The 14,614-nt window shown below is 43.0% G+C and overlaps 1 long non-coding RNA gene across 2 annotated transcripts; it reads left to right on the forward strand.

Annotated features, from left to right (window-relative positions):
- Positions 1–1,581: 1,581 nt before the first annotated feature.
- Positions 1,582–7,061, forward strand: LOC133266394 (uncharacterized). Of its 2 annotated transcripts, none has more exons than XR_009742364.1 (2): positions 1,582–1,695; positions 6,596–7,061. It is a non-coding gene; the product is annotated as an uncharacterized LOC133266394 (long non-coding RNA). The 2 variants fall into 2 exon arrangements; XR_009742363.1 differs by having other exon boundaries at positions 1,597–1,862.
- The last annotated feature ends 7,553 nt before the right edge of the window (positions 7,062–14,614 follow it).

A 14,614-nucleotide genomic window follows, 5' to 3' on the forward strand; every position in this document is an offset into this window, starting at 1 on the left:
CCAGAGATGGAGCATTCACAACATATTCCAGTGCCTCACCACCCTAACAGGAAAGAACGTCCTCCTTATATGCAATCTAAACTTCCCCTGTTTAAGTTTTAACCCGTTACCCCTTGTCCTGTCACTACAGTCCCTAATGAAGAGTCCCTCCCCAGCATCCCTATAGGCCACCTTCAGATACTGGAAGGCTGCTATGAGGTCTCCACGCAGCCTTCTCTTCTCCAGGCTGAACAGCCCCAACTTTGTCAGCCTGTCTTCATACGGGAGGTGCTCCAGTCCCCTGATCATCCTCGTGGCCCTTCTCTGGACTTGTTCCAACAGTGGCAGGAGTCCCTTTTCTGTCCCAGCCTTCAGCTCCCCATGATCTGTGAGATACCCTGCTGAGTCAAAAGCAGAGGACATCCTACTGGCAGACTGATATGTTTGTGACATGTGCCATCCACTGAGGATGGTGATCACGGTACTGCCACTGCTCTCCTCATGCAGTTCTTTAAAGGTGAAATGCTCAGTGTAGATAGAAAAATCAAATAGTAACAGTGGTTATCTCAGTTGCCCACTGTGCAGAGAATTGCTTGTGATGCTGTCCCATCACTCCATCCCTCAGCTTTGCCATGGCTTTTAAGATAAATTTGTTTCTAAATAGCTAAAAATAGTTTTCTTTTAATCTTCTTCTTTTTTTTTTTTTTTTTGTCAACAGTGTAATTTAATCCATGGGTGACTATATTAGCTTTGACATGAAAAATTCATGGCTGCAATGCCTTCTTCAAGAAAGAGGATAATGTAGACATTTATCACTATAAGGTACTAATATACTAATGTTTTTGATTTAAAACTGTGATATTTCAAGCACCTCACGTCAAAACAGAAGAGAATCAGCATGGGCAGGAAGCTGCCCAGCATCAAGAAGTCCATGCTTTGACTTCAGTGACATTAGTGCTAACAACAGCTAAAATTTAGGCATACGTAACCTACTTATTTTTCCTGGGGGCTAGGATTTAGTGGCATTAGTATGATTTGGGGAAAGACAGTAGAGGAAAAAAAAGGGGGTTTGCAGAGCCATCCTGTGATAAAGATGTGCTAATAGTTGAAGATTTTTTACTCATCAGCTGTGTATAGGCTCTATTGTCTTTTCAACTCAAAAGCTGGAGTCATTAAACATCACTTTGTAACATTATTCATTTCCACTTCATTATTTTAATTTCTCACCTAGAACTATTATGTGCCATTTTCACTGCTTTGTTATTTTTCTGCTTCCCTTCTCTTCAGTGGATTTTGTCTCTACTCTTGAAATGCTCCCCATAAAACTGGAAGTTCAGCGTGGACTGATATGGATCACCCATTCAACTTGATTTCCTCTATAACTTGTTGCCCATTTTCCCTCAGTATCTTATGGTAAGCCATAAGGCAAAGGCATGGTAGCCTGCTTTCTCCTACCCCAGTCCTGTCCCCTGATGTCCTCTGTGGACAAGTCCTACCCCCTCATTGCTATCTTGATGCTCCCTTTCAGGCCTATTTCTTGGTCCCTGCAGGGTGCTGGCAGCTGGGGTGGTACTTTTCCACTGGGACATCATTGCATGGTCAAACACCTGATGACACCATCCTCCTCAAACTGTGGGCCATCACACTTCCTCTGATTTTGAAGAGAACTGTTCCCCACCTCCTCTCCCTGGCTGACCTTTGTCTTTCTGGAAGGCTGTGAGTGTCATGTCTTCCTTCTATGGCTGTTGCAGTACACAATGCCTTTCCTCTTTAGAAGGAAGTTTCAGAGCTCAAAACCACTGTGTTTTCTGTACTCTGTGGCTCACTGGTGACACAGCCCAATCAACCACACATTGCCAGCAAGCCATGCAAGAAAGCACCTGGTAAGGGCTGGAGCAAGAATCCCCTTTTCTTATAATGTCACCTCTGCTAAGAAGTGGCTTTGGGTAAGATTAGATTTTGCCTTAATGAAGTAGGGACTGTAAATAGAAGCACATGTTGGTGATTTTCCTTGACATGACCTTATGCAAAAGCATCCTAGAAGACTAGTTTAGATGCATTGGTGCTGTTCGTGGAACCCAGGGAGGCTCAGATTTCTCAAAGGCATGACCTGTTATCTGTTAGCAAAATTGTGTTTGACACTCCGACAACATGGTTTGGGTTTTTTTTTTCAGTAAAAGTATGTACAAATATAAAAAATGAATTGGTGTATTTTCCTATGAAGTGTTTCAACTCTGCACAGAGCTGAATGTGTTCCTTTCTCTAGGATGAACCTGGTCACTCCTCCTAGTCAGAGGGCTGTAATGTCAGTGTGGAGTGAGAGCAAAATAGCAGTGGTGGTTTATCTTAGTCAGAGGACTCTGCAAGCTGCTGCCAGTGCATTGACCTACCTCCCACCTGCTTCATTCTGACCAAAAGCTGCCACTTATCCTTTTGTTTTGGGGGTCACACTCCCATAGCCTGCACCCTGTTCCGTATCTTCTGTTCCCTGCATCATTGTCCTTGTTGTTGGACAGAAGGAATACATTCTGTCCAGGCACTTCGTCTTTGTGTCCTGTCTTACCCTTCTTTTCCTAGGATAACTTCCCATGCTCTCCTCCTCTGCTGTTTATCCACATCTTTCGGTTCTTGTATGTCCCCTGCTCCATCATTTCTCTGTATATTTTAATTAGGATGTCCAGCACAGCTTTGGTTCTTTAATTTAATAATTTCTATCTTGCTCTTCATTCCTCTTTTTCAGAACCTCATTTCTTGCTGTATTAAGTTCATTCCTCTTGTTGATTCTTCAGCTGTTAACAAAATTAAGTATAATGAGCATCTATCAAGATCTATTTTCCATTTACCAACAAAACTGTTATGATCACTTTTGATTAACATACAGATGGGTCTGAATGGATCCAAGGAATAATTAAACTGAAAGAAAATTCACCTCAAGGCTTGTTTTAAATTTCATCTGAATACAAATCTGTATTTCCTTAACTTTACCCCGTATCTACATTCTGTGTTCTTTTATAACCCACAAATGTCTTTGGTATTAGGAATTCACAGACCGTTTGTCTTACATTACCTGTAGTGCTAGGATAAAGCTGAAATATGTAAGTCTCAATTTACCTCCCTAGAACTGAAAATTAGTCATCTGTAAGCAGTCAATTGTGCTGATTACAGTGATCACTAAACCAGCCACATCCTCATCTTACCTGCTCTGTTTTAGAACTGGAAATGATTGCATCAGCTTCATTTGTGCTGCATGTTCTCTCTATCTCTCTGAATTTTTTCCTTCTAATTCAGGTTTATTTTGAACAGAAGTGAAGCATCATAGATTATCTATAAAATTATCTATAAAATATAGCTACAAAATGTAAGGTACAGCCCTGACAGAAACAATAGCCTGGCTGGACACACAATGTTTGTCCTTTGCATTAGTTTACACAAACCAAAGAGATCCATTATAACTCCTTGACTGATAGGTTTGTATCATTCTCCTTGTGCTCATTTTTCTTCTGATTATTTTCTCCGCCTCAAACGCAACACAATCCATCCACTACACCCTGGGCAGATTATCATCTTTTAAGAATTACTTCCCTACTGCACATTGTGACTGGTGAAGTCATTTCCCTGCAGCTATGCATCTGAGAGGGACAAGCAGGATCGGACCAAGAGCTCCAAACTGCTGAAATTTCTCTTTATGTGTGTTGGACATTGTAAGTATGCGGTACATTCACCAACATTAGTGCCAGCACCGATTGTCTTTGGAAATTCCATATTAAATTACCCTTCAAAGGTATAATAGGGAGCTGGGTGCTGTTTTCCCCTATGATCTGACATGGTAACATCCATGTAATAGAATTACAAATTTTCCTACTCTAAACTTTGAACATAAAGGAGCTAGTACCTCTTCTTCTTTTGCCATCTATTTTCGGACCAAAAATGTATATTTTCCCTTACTTAAACTGCAGCTGCAGATCACTGGAACCAAGGAATCCATGATTTTAGAATTCCCATCTTCCTGTGCAGTTCTGGCTGTCAAAGCTGCTTAGCATGAACGATGGTGAGCTGTCCAGGTTCACAGGTAGACTTTGCCTCTGGCTTTCTTTACTGAAACTCTGCAAACTCTCTTCACTTGAAGACCTGTGTTATAAGGGGTCTGATTTCTATTAGCTGCTCAAAGTGAAGCATTTCTTTTTCTCTCCTATATAGCTTTATGTAGAATAGGTCCTCAAAAAAAATATAGCTCTGTAAGTATTTTTCCCCATATTATACTTAACTATTAATTGATTGCTCCCCAAAATTTAACTGTGATGACAAGAATACTGGGTAATAGGGAGCATGTCCCTGTGCTGCCAAATACTGGCAATTGTGGAACTTTGAGTCTATAGGTTCATGGAGGATAATTATCTCTGTCTTCCCAGTGGAGACAGGTTCGTGCGGCTTACGATATTTGTGATATGTCTTGTGGATGCACTTGACAGGTAATACCTAAACTGATAGGTTTGAATGCTGCAACTTGTTCCCAAAGAGTCTGACTGTTGTAGGTTATGGAGGAATCTTTGTTAGGGGATGCTGCAGCCTGGGGAGAGGAGCAGGGCTTGAAAGGTGATATAGCTGAAGGACTGGAGGTCTGAGGCCTCCCATGTTGGTCACACAAGTCTGTCCAGTCCTGGGCGTGAAGCATGGGTCACTGTCGCTCAACTCCCACAGTACATGAAGGACAAGAAGGGTTGTTCACACAGACAGGGGACAGAGGGCTGCCCAAAAGCCTGCCATAGGAGCCAGTTGTTGGCAGTGTGTGGCACCTTCTCCTGTGGGGGGGCTACAGGGAGCACCTCTGCAGCTGGCCTGGCTCCTTCAAGAGAAGGAGAAGTTTCCAACAGCTGGCTGGCTCAGCTGATGTCTGTCCCGGCATCCCTCTGTAGCTGTCCTCCCAGTGCAGGGGAAGGAAGGGTGATGGGCAGGTACCGGCTCTGCTGCAGGGGAACACAATTTCTCTGTTGCTGGGGAGTGAAATTTCCTGGTTCTTTCCGTACTCATCAGGCATAGGTTATTTCAGCTTTAATGAAGAAACGATGTAAAGAGATAACAGTGGCAAACACAATCTAACATCACCACCTTGCAGGTATGGGCAAAACCAGCTATAAGGCCATGCTAGTATTTAACTAAGCATGATCCTTTCAGAAGGAATGCAGTGTGACTGAGCAGCAAGTTCATCATTTAAAGTGAAAATAAACACTTCCCAGCAGCGAGGTGGATCATTAAATGTTTTGTTGCGTGAGCCAGCATCACTTTTCTAAAATAAGGTGTCGGGATGTTCAGCCAAATGAGCAATTCAGTTGGCTTAACTTTCCTGACCGCTTTCTAATTTGGTTTTAATGAAGATATAATTAAGAGGTAATGTTAGTAGAGCAGAACATTGTCACAAGATAATGGTCTCCTGCTGCGGCATAAATGGCAAATTCAGTGAATATAGAAGGAAAGCTGGAATGTTTACTTTCAAAGCAGGAAGCATTGATCTGGGACACTCTTCTGTTTGGATACCTTTATTTCAATTTTGTCAGAACAATGAGAGGCAGCAGATTCAATCCTTTTTGGCCTGCTGCCACTTCGCAGGAGCAGGAGGAAGACTTTCAAGGTGGTTCTGCTGCAATGGGAACTGCTGCTAATGGTGGCTCATGGGTTAGACTCGCAATTGCTCACTTTAACCTGATTGTCCGACAGCATTTGTGCTGCCATAGGGAGTGCAGCAATTGTGAGCCTCAGTCAATTGGCACTACAGAATAACTTAGCTATGATAGTACTGTTTAGAAAAGAGAGTCCCCTTCCAAAACCCAGCCTTTTTATTTTTCGACTGGCTGGAGCTTATGATGTTCGTCTTTTCTGGTGAATAACATCTGCCTTCCAGCATTGCAATAGCAGAAATAAGAATTTTATGTTCCAGCCCATATCATTCACCTCCACTGCAATTCAGGCTGCAAAATTATTTCCATCCTGAGCTTCAGTTTCCATTTTTCTTTCAAGTTTTGCAAAACTTCTTTGAGGAGGAATTCTCTTCCCAAGCGTTTAAGCCAAGTAATAGCTTTAACTGTTTTTTTGCATTATGAAGGCTGACAAGATATACTATCTCCTAAAGCTAACACAGTTTTTTCAAGCAGAAAACTGCATGAAATAACTGCAAATGAAACTTACGCTAAAATATGGATGAATTTTGGAAGTTAAAACTTCCTGTGAAATTAGTACTTGCTGAAGAGGACTGCTTTTGTTCTGTCTGAAATGGTATTTTGTATTTGCAAACTAACGACACTTTAGAGCATACGGAGTAAATGTTAAATCTTCCAGGACACCCAAGGAATAACAGCTCTTAAATAGTGCTCTTCATTGATAACTTGCAAAGCATTTTATGCTGATCAGAATGAGGGCTAGCCACATATAGGTTCATTAAACCAAAATCCAGGGTTTTTCCATTCTGGAGTGGGATAAAACCCAGCCTTTCAAAAATGCTAATAAAAACTGGAAGACAGTTAGCACACCATATGTTAAGCACATCCAAGCTGAGGGGGATTTGCCTTCAAGCCCAAAGTAGGCCTTGCATTTAAATGTACCCTAACTCCTGTGCTGCTTGCAGTCATTTTGCTCTTGTCCAGAGAGATGTTCACACTGACTAGATGAGAGGAGTTCTGTGGGCTTATGGCCCAGCAGTTGGCTGGAGGATGGAAGATGCACTTCTGAATCCCTCTTTTGGCTCATGCAGGCTTGATCTGGGTCTGCCATCTTCTGCGAGAGGCCATGCTGCCCCTTCACCCCTCCCAGTGACATTGTGGAGAGCAGATGATCTTCACCTGCTTCTCCTTTGTGAATTACAACATGTGCCAACTCCCTGCTGCTGTGCACAGAGCACCAAGCAGCTGTTTTCACTTACTCCTCCACAGCTGATGCAGAGCACTTGCTCTGATGAAATGGGACATCTCCCTATGGACCAGAGAACCTTGCCTGCCACACAGAAATTGTTATGACAGTTACATTCCTACGAAAGGCTCGTTCTGTCATATCACCTTTTACAGCCAGAATAAATTATTCTACCAACCAGCCAACCAGGTCAGCACCTTAACATCATCTTCTCAGGCAGGAAAGACAAGACATGGCAAGCTAAAGTGAAATTAGTGACAGAGCTGAGCGCAAGACACAAGTGCTCAGTGTCTTGTGCTTTCAGCACATTGCCTTACCCTTGTCTGTGGGGAGATATTGCGGTATTAAAAGCAGTGGGTGTTTTCAGAGATAATGATGTGAATCTGGAAGATACATGAATATAAGTGTCATGGGGCTGCATTTACATCAGGGTCACCCAGTCATTATTTGGCCTGTGTTGTGTCATGCAGTTTTGCCTCTCTGCAGGATGTGCCCCTTGCAGGCCCCATCATTTAGCTGTTAATATGGTCAAAGGAAGATGGGAAAATCACACACAGGAGTTCTGTTTGTGTAAAGACATACTCGCACAGCCAAAGCAAATGTTAGAAAGTGAAAGGGACCCAGGATAACAGGATTATTTTGTCCTGAGCTGGCTCCTACTAAGGCACAGAAAAGGGTCAGTTCCCCCAGACTGTCACTCCTCCACCAGCTCAGTTTAAAAGCTCCTGCAGGCAGCAGGAGGATCTTGTCCATCTGGAAGCTGTTGGGAGGCCACCTATTTCCCTCCAAGAAAATGCCTCGTACAGCTTACCTATGGTGTCAGGAGCTGAAGGAAATGGTGCAGGACTTTCCAACGTTTCCTGGAGTGACAGCATCATGCTCTGGATGCTCTTTACACTCCTGGGTGAGGAAGCCATCCTCCTTCCCAAAACAATGTGTCTGACAACTCTCCGGAGGACATGAGGGCTCAATGTGCTAGGTCAGTCCCTTTGAGGAGGACGCATGCATCCTTGCCCAGCTGGGTACTCCTTGCCCAGCTGAGAGTAGAGGACGGTGGATCCAGAAGGAGAAATCTCTCCCGGAGGGACAGTGCAAATAGTGAGAGTCGGTAATACAAAGGGAACCTGAGGCTCCTCTCCCACTTTTCTCAAGGCCCTGCGGAAAGGAGCCCGTGGCATACTGGGGACAAGCAGGGGCAGCTGCAACGCCCTTGTCACTGTGGGCACCCGAAGAGGTCCAGCAGTTCAGAGAAGTGAGGAAATGGTCAAAGCAGATTCCTGGGCTGTTCTCAGCCATCCAGGCAAACCCTGAGGCTGTGGCAGGGACTGGAACAGCCCTGCAGGACTGGCTTTTGCATGAGCAGCAGGGTGTGAGCTCTGCCTGGTCCCTAATGCACTGTTCCCTGCTCTGCTTCACTACACCACCAAAGGGCTGTCACTGAAACAGATTTATGGGGCTGTCTGCAGGAAAGTAAAACTGGGGAGGGAAGAGCAAGGAGCAACACATTTCCCCTTAAATGAATAGGAAACTCTCGATACTTCCCCTCACCCTGTGGGAGCATTCCACTTTGCAATGAACAGCCCTATAAATTTCACCTATTGGTAGATGTAAAGATGTTTTATGGTTGTCCAGACTGAGCTATGATTGACTTAAAGTCTAATAAATCATTCCCTTGCTCTCCTCCCACTGGCCTTTTAACCACACTACACACAGAGCCTGCTTTTCCTTTAAAGATAACCAGGATGGGAGGGAACAGTTGTCAGCAGCCCCTAATGAATGAATTTTGAGCCATCCTATAATTTTTCTCTGCTTGGCTATAAGGACATGAGAAAAACAAGCAGAGCAAAAATCCTCTGTCAAGAAGCAGGCTGAGCTGTGCTCCGAACATCACGCCCATGCTGTCAGGACACAGACCGCTCCGTGGAAAGCTGAAGAAGCTGCTTCCTCAGGAAGCTGTAGGAAGGGATGGGGAGCCAACGGGAGCTTTGCCATGAAAAGCTTTTTGATGAAAGGTGCTACGTAACACTGCATGTTGTGGTGAAGGGGACACGATGGAGTCTTTCCAGCAGGAGATGATGCATTTGTACCAAATCTGTATGCATGCTGTTTTCTCTGTTGGAATATTGTTGTTGTCCTTTATTACATTAAAGGGGAACATCTTTATCTCATGGTGATTTGGGTGGGGTGTGACATTGTCTAATGTAAAAGGGGCCTGCAATATCAAGGAGACAACCGTGAAATAACACATTACACACTGAATTGAACAGCAGGCTCATTTACATTCCTTTAATTTGGAACTACGAACATTCAAAAACCCTCTTCTCCACTCGCATTCCCTTATTTGGGAAACATGTAAATTACTTTTATGATAATTTAGTATTTAACTGGTACAAGCATTGCAAATTCCAGAAGCAAACGTTTCAAAATAGACAGGAGCTGTGCCAGCTTCCTCTGCAAATGCGTGTGGTAAAAGCCACCTCTGAGGATGACTCTGAAAACAGCATCTCTAGCTCCTGGACCTGCGCATACAAGCACTTGTAGAGCAGATGGGATAGCTGGGGTGAGGCTTGTAGGGCTAGACCTTTTGTCCCTATCATGGTGTAGGCTTATCATGTGTGGCAGATGGATTTAACTAATAAAATGAGTGTATCGCCTTTCCTGTTGCGTGTAAAGTCACTTTTTGCATTCCCAGAATCACAGATGAAAATGACAGCAAAGGATCTTTTAGATCAGCTGTGCTCAAACAATGCTGAGAGACCTCTTCTACAGTAATCCCACTGCTATGTTTTCCAGTCTCACCTCGGAAACGCTTAACTAACAGTGACTTGCATTCAGTTTCTCACCAGACAGCTTATTCTGTTACCTGTGTATCAGCGCTTATGATTAAGTCATTTCTGTTATATCTAAATGGGATTGTTCCACTTTTAATACAGGTTCCTTTTACCATCTCTGTTGCAGGGAAGGTCCATCTTAATGGCACACAAATATTAGTTCTTGTCCCATTGCTACCTGGTGCTCCAGCCCACCCTGTGAATTGCGTTCCATCACAGCTGTCACCTGCAGTTCCCTTCACCATTCCCGCTGCTCATCCTTAAGTCCTCTGCCACTTTTTAGTGTCCTTTTTAGAAAATGAAGCTTAAAAATGCGTGCTGTGCTCCAGGTCCAGCCTTGCCCAGACTGTATAATGCTGCACTCATCTCTCCCTTTTTGTCACACAACAGGTCCCTCTTTACTCTGTACACGGTGGGATATAATTGCTCTCCTCACAATGTGAGCTCTTACTTTTTTCATTACCCACTATAACCCCAAGGTCTTTTCCTATATTAATGTTTTCTAAATGTCTGTGCTGATTGTTATTTCTCTCCAGGTGCATTACTGTCACATTCATCAATATTAAATATATTTTATGTTGTTTGACATCTTCCTGTGACTTGAAACCTGCCAGATAATTCTGCAGTAGGGATTTACTATCCCTTTTCACCTATTCATTTCATATTTTATTGCTTTCAGTGTTAGCAAGGTTAAACACATAGTTGCCTCGTATAGTTGAAATGTCCAGAGTACAGAGGGGAATGAAAATATTAGGATAAATAATTGAAAGTAGGATTTATATTCTTTTTGGAAAAGTAAGAAAAAGACAATCTTTTTTTCATGAAATATGAGACTTGTATTTAAAATTTTCCCTCTTGCCCAAACTTGGCTAAAAAGAGAGAAGGTAAAGAAACAAACCCTAATATCTTCTTTTTTTTTGTTTTGTTTTGTTTTTAACAAAGTTGGAAGTCTTTGTAAAATCTAAACTTTGATGTGGGCATTTTCATCTGAGCTACACAGTCTTTGGGGGCAAAGGTGTTCTGAGTAATTCTAGCAAAGGCTGTGAGGAGACAATACCTGCCTTGTTTTCTGCAGTACAGAAATCATTGCTCTGAAAAACAGTTCATCATCTTTCAGGAGAACTCTGAAACATTTGCCTGAAGTTAATCAGAAGTTGTGGTTCAGTGGGCTTCCATGAGTCTTTGCTGTGTGGAGTAGGGACTGAAGCAAGCATATGCTGCGTAGCCTCAGTCAACAGCAGTCCCTTGAGCAAAGTTTCATTTAAAAAACCCAAAACAACAGTAACAGAAAAACAAAAACCTCCAAAATATGTCTGAAGCCCAGAAATATCAGCATACTCTTTTCTTGATATTGTCAATAGCTTTTGATATATTTATGCATAATTTCCTGCAGAAACTTGTATAGATCAAAGACAAGCTGTGGGCAATCCCATGTATAATAAGAAAGGCACAACTAAATAGAGGTCTAGTTAAATGAAGAAAGACCTCAGAGATCCAAGTCAATGGGCTTAGCTCAGAGGACCAAATGAAGATCTCATGGCCATTCCTCAGCTGTATTCACTTTACAGATCATGTCATGTGCTGTGCACCGAAGCCCTGTCAAGTTGAGTACCTGCTACTACATGAAGGTGCAAGGACCTCTGCGCATATGGTGTCTGACAAGGGCTGCTTGTGCTTCTGAAACAGCATCAGGCTATGCCTGCTGCTTGGCACTAAAACAATCCTGATTTTTCTATAGAGATCCTAAGGTAACACCATACGATGTCCCCTGTGGATGGCTGACTCCCAGATGCCGTTACCAGCTCATGGCAAGTATTTTTGAGTTTCATTAACCCTCTTAGTAAGTCAGCCTTCTACCTGTGTTGCTCATTCCCAGTGGGTTACAGGAACATTGGTTTAGGTTATCCCTGAGGTTAAATAAGTTCAGAAGAGGAGCCCAAACAGGACTCCTTCATTACATAAGATTTGCTCTGACAGATTCATTTTCAGTAATTGCATTTGCACATATGATTGAGGGTTCCTCAACAGACAGTAGCTGAAGCTGATTTCTTTGAAAGTGAATATCCAGCAGCCGAGACTATAACGAATGTTACAGATGGGACCAGTAATTCACTTAACTGTGCCTCAAAACTCCTCTTTTCTATACAGTTTTCCTCAATATTCTCCTGGGCAATCACTAGCCCCGCTAAATTGTGGTTCTCATTTAATTTCCTGACATGTTCTTATTTCTTAAAGCTTTATTTTCAGCTATTGAAGTACAAGAAATTGCTTTTGGCCTCAAGCCTTGCTTTCCAGAGAGGTGACAAGAGACTCCACTCCTGATAAGATAAAGAGAATGCTTTCCAGTTTGGAGCCAACAGCTCTGGGGGCGTTTCTGAGCCCACCTGTGCTTTTCCACCCCAGTCCATGTTCCCAGAGGATACAAATCTTTTCCTGCTCTGCCAGTGAAGGGCACAAAGCTCAGACCAAGCTCTTGAGATAAAGAAGTAACTTTCTTTAAGATAAAAGGCCTGCGTTTAAGTGTAGACAACATACAAACCCTTCTGCCCCAGGGCTTGGTTTATCTCCCTTTGCAAAACCACTAGGCAGCAAGCACTTAGTTACCTGCAAGGAGGAGAGACAGGGAGGGCAAGCATGACCTGTGCTGAGAGCAAGGACCCCAGGACAGCCTGTGGTGGGCTAAGAGGAATCTCTTAGCTGTGGGGATGGAGGGGTGGCCCCATGCCACAGCCACATGACATCACAGTCAGCATGCTGTCACCTCGCTGTTGGTTACATGGCGCTTCTCCACAGGTTTGGAAACTTCTTCCCAATTTGTTTCTGTGGGCTTCCCCAGGTTGAAGGACTAGGCTGCAGGGGTCAAGGTTGGGAACAGCCCTGGCAGGTCCCAGTGCATCCTCTTCAGAAACAAGCATGTGGTCATACAGCGATGGTCATACAACCCATGGTCATACAGCCCGTGGTCATGCAGCCCATGGCTTCGCTTGGGTTAAAAGGTAAATGCTGCGGATGACACCTTTCAGCAATGGCATGCAGAAGCATGTGTAGATGCTATGCACAAGAGGTCATTCTTTTCACAGCATTACATCAGAAATGTTCTGAAATCATTGCAAATCATGTCTGCTGTATAATCTTTTTTTTTCCTTTACCTAGTCCATAATTACAGCACCTCCAAAAAAAAAAAAAAAAAGTGTATTGGATTTTTCTGTCATGATCTATGTTTAGGGCTTGGCAGGATTCAATTTTAATTTCAGCTTCAATGATAACACTTTATTACCCGTGCTTTTTATTTATAGTTACACACCACTTATTTATACTGATGTAAATATTTTTCGACTTGCATCCAGGAAAGTGCTATTATCATTGGCTTAAAGAAAAGCAGTGTCCCTCTTTAGAATAGATGGTGTGATTTCAGAGAGATGGGGTCTACAAATTCATCTACCATCACAAAATTTAGCCCTTAATCTAGACAGAAGAGAAATGACAAATACATTATAAAACCCTTCTTGACAGAGCCTGTCCATGCTGTTTCCTTGGAATACTGCACTAGGTGACAACATGAATCACAAGTAATGTTCAATGTGAGTTTGGACAAGCTAGAAAAATGCTCTTTTTTCTATTGAGGGGGGAGAAATATACTGTGCTACTGAAAACAGTTGAGCTGAGGAAAAAAAAAAAAGAGGTTGTTGTAAGTATTTGTGCATTTAGATAACCCAAGAAGATCCCATATGGAATATGAGCAAGTGTTAACAGAGAGCTCATTAATCAAGTAATACGCCTACTGGAAACAAAACCCACAGCAGCTCAGAGAAAACAGACAAAAAGTTAGCCTGGATTTAGATAAGCAAGTGGATGTCAGTGATGGAGTGTTTTTTTCAGAGAGGAACCAGCACGAGACTGTGGACAGCCATGGATCAGGCATTTCATCATCCAGGCCTCCAGAACCCCAGTACCAATCAGCTGACACCCAACCAGTGCAGAAAGGTTCCTGAACTGAAGCTGGTTACTGAAGAAGGAGAGCATAAGGGTGCCTCAGGGAGGAAACCTCTGGTTTATGCAGAATTAAACCCCAAGACTGCAGTGTGATTCGTGTGGGCATGGAGACCAGATTTCCATTGACTCCAGTCAAGCTGAAGGCTTTACCTGCACAGAAAAGCAGTGGACAGTGGGCATGTCTTCTCCACACTCCCACCCACAACAGCCGCCTCTCCCCTGAGACAGGCGGTACTGAGTAGGGAGCATCTTCCCCACACAAAGCAGGGCTGTGCAGATCAGGGTGGCCAGGAACTCTTGTTGCTGTTCAGTAACGCTGAAAGCTGAGAAATACCGTGTTGAAATTTTCATGCATGAAAGAAAGGCTGAATTTTAAAGGAATGTATAATAACACAAAATAATTGGTCCCAAAGCAGAAAACATGGGAGCTCTCAGTTCAGAGCTGCAGAGCAGGGGAATGGGAGATGACTGCTCCTATCTTGGTGCTAATATTTTTTGCTAAATGATTTGGCAGAGCAAATAAAAAAAGCCAAGGCTATAACTGTTTTCTGTTGCCACTCTAATGATCCTAAGTGCTCTGAGGGAATTGCCACTAAGCATTTATGTGAAGTATTTGTGGAACAGGCCTTAGGAATTATGATAGCAAGAAAATAACAGATATTAATGGGCATTGTCCCCAGGCTGTTGTACCACCAGAGAATTTACAAGTCCTAATGGGCACTAAATTGGAAAAGTACAATTTTAATTCCATCCGGGAGAGTATTTAAATCTTAAGGAGAATTACCTACTAAGTAGGGATATAAAGTCCAATTGTCAGATCTGACACGTCTTTTACCTCCCTCCCCCGAAACCAACCAAATCCATCAATCTCAAAGTTTTTGTTCAATACTCCATTGCCAGGAACTGTTTTCAAA

This window comes from Pezoporus flaviventris, unplaced genomic scaffold (genome assembly GCF_033815535.1).
Source record: "Pezoporus flaviventris isolate CSIRO_AGI_PZ_B2104156 unplaced genomic scaffold, CSIRO_AGI_Pfla_v1 ptg000007l, whole genome shotgun sequence".
In the NCBI taxonomy this organism is placed as follows: Eukaryota; Metazoa; Chordata; class Aves; order Psittaciformes; family Psittacidae; genus Pezoporus; species Pezoporus flaviventris.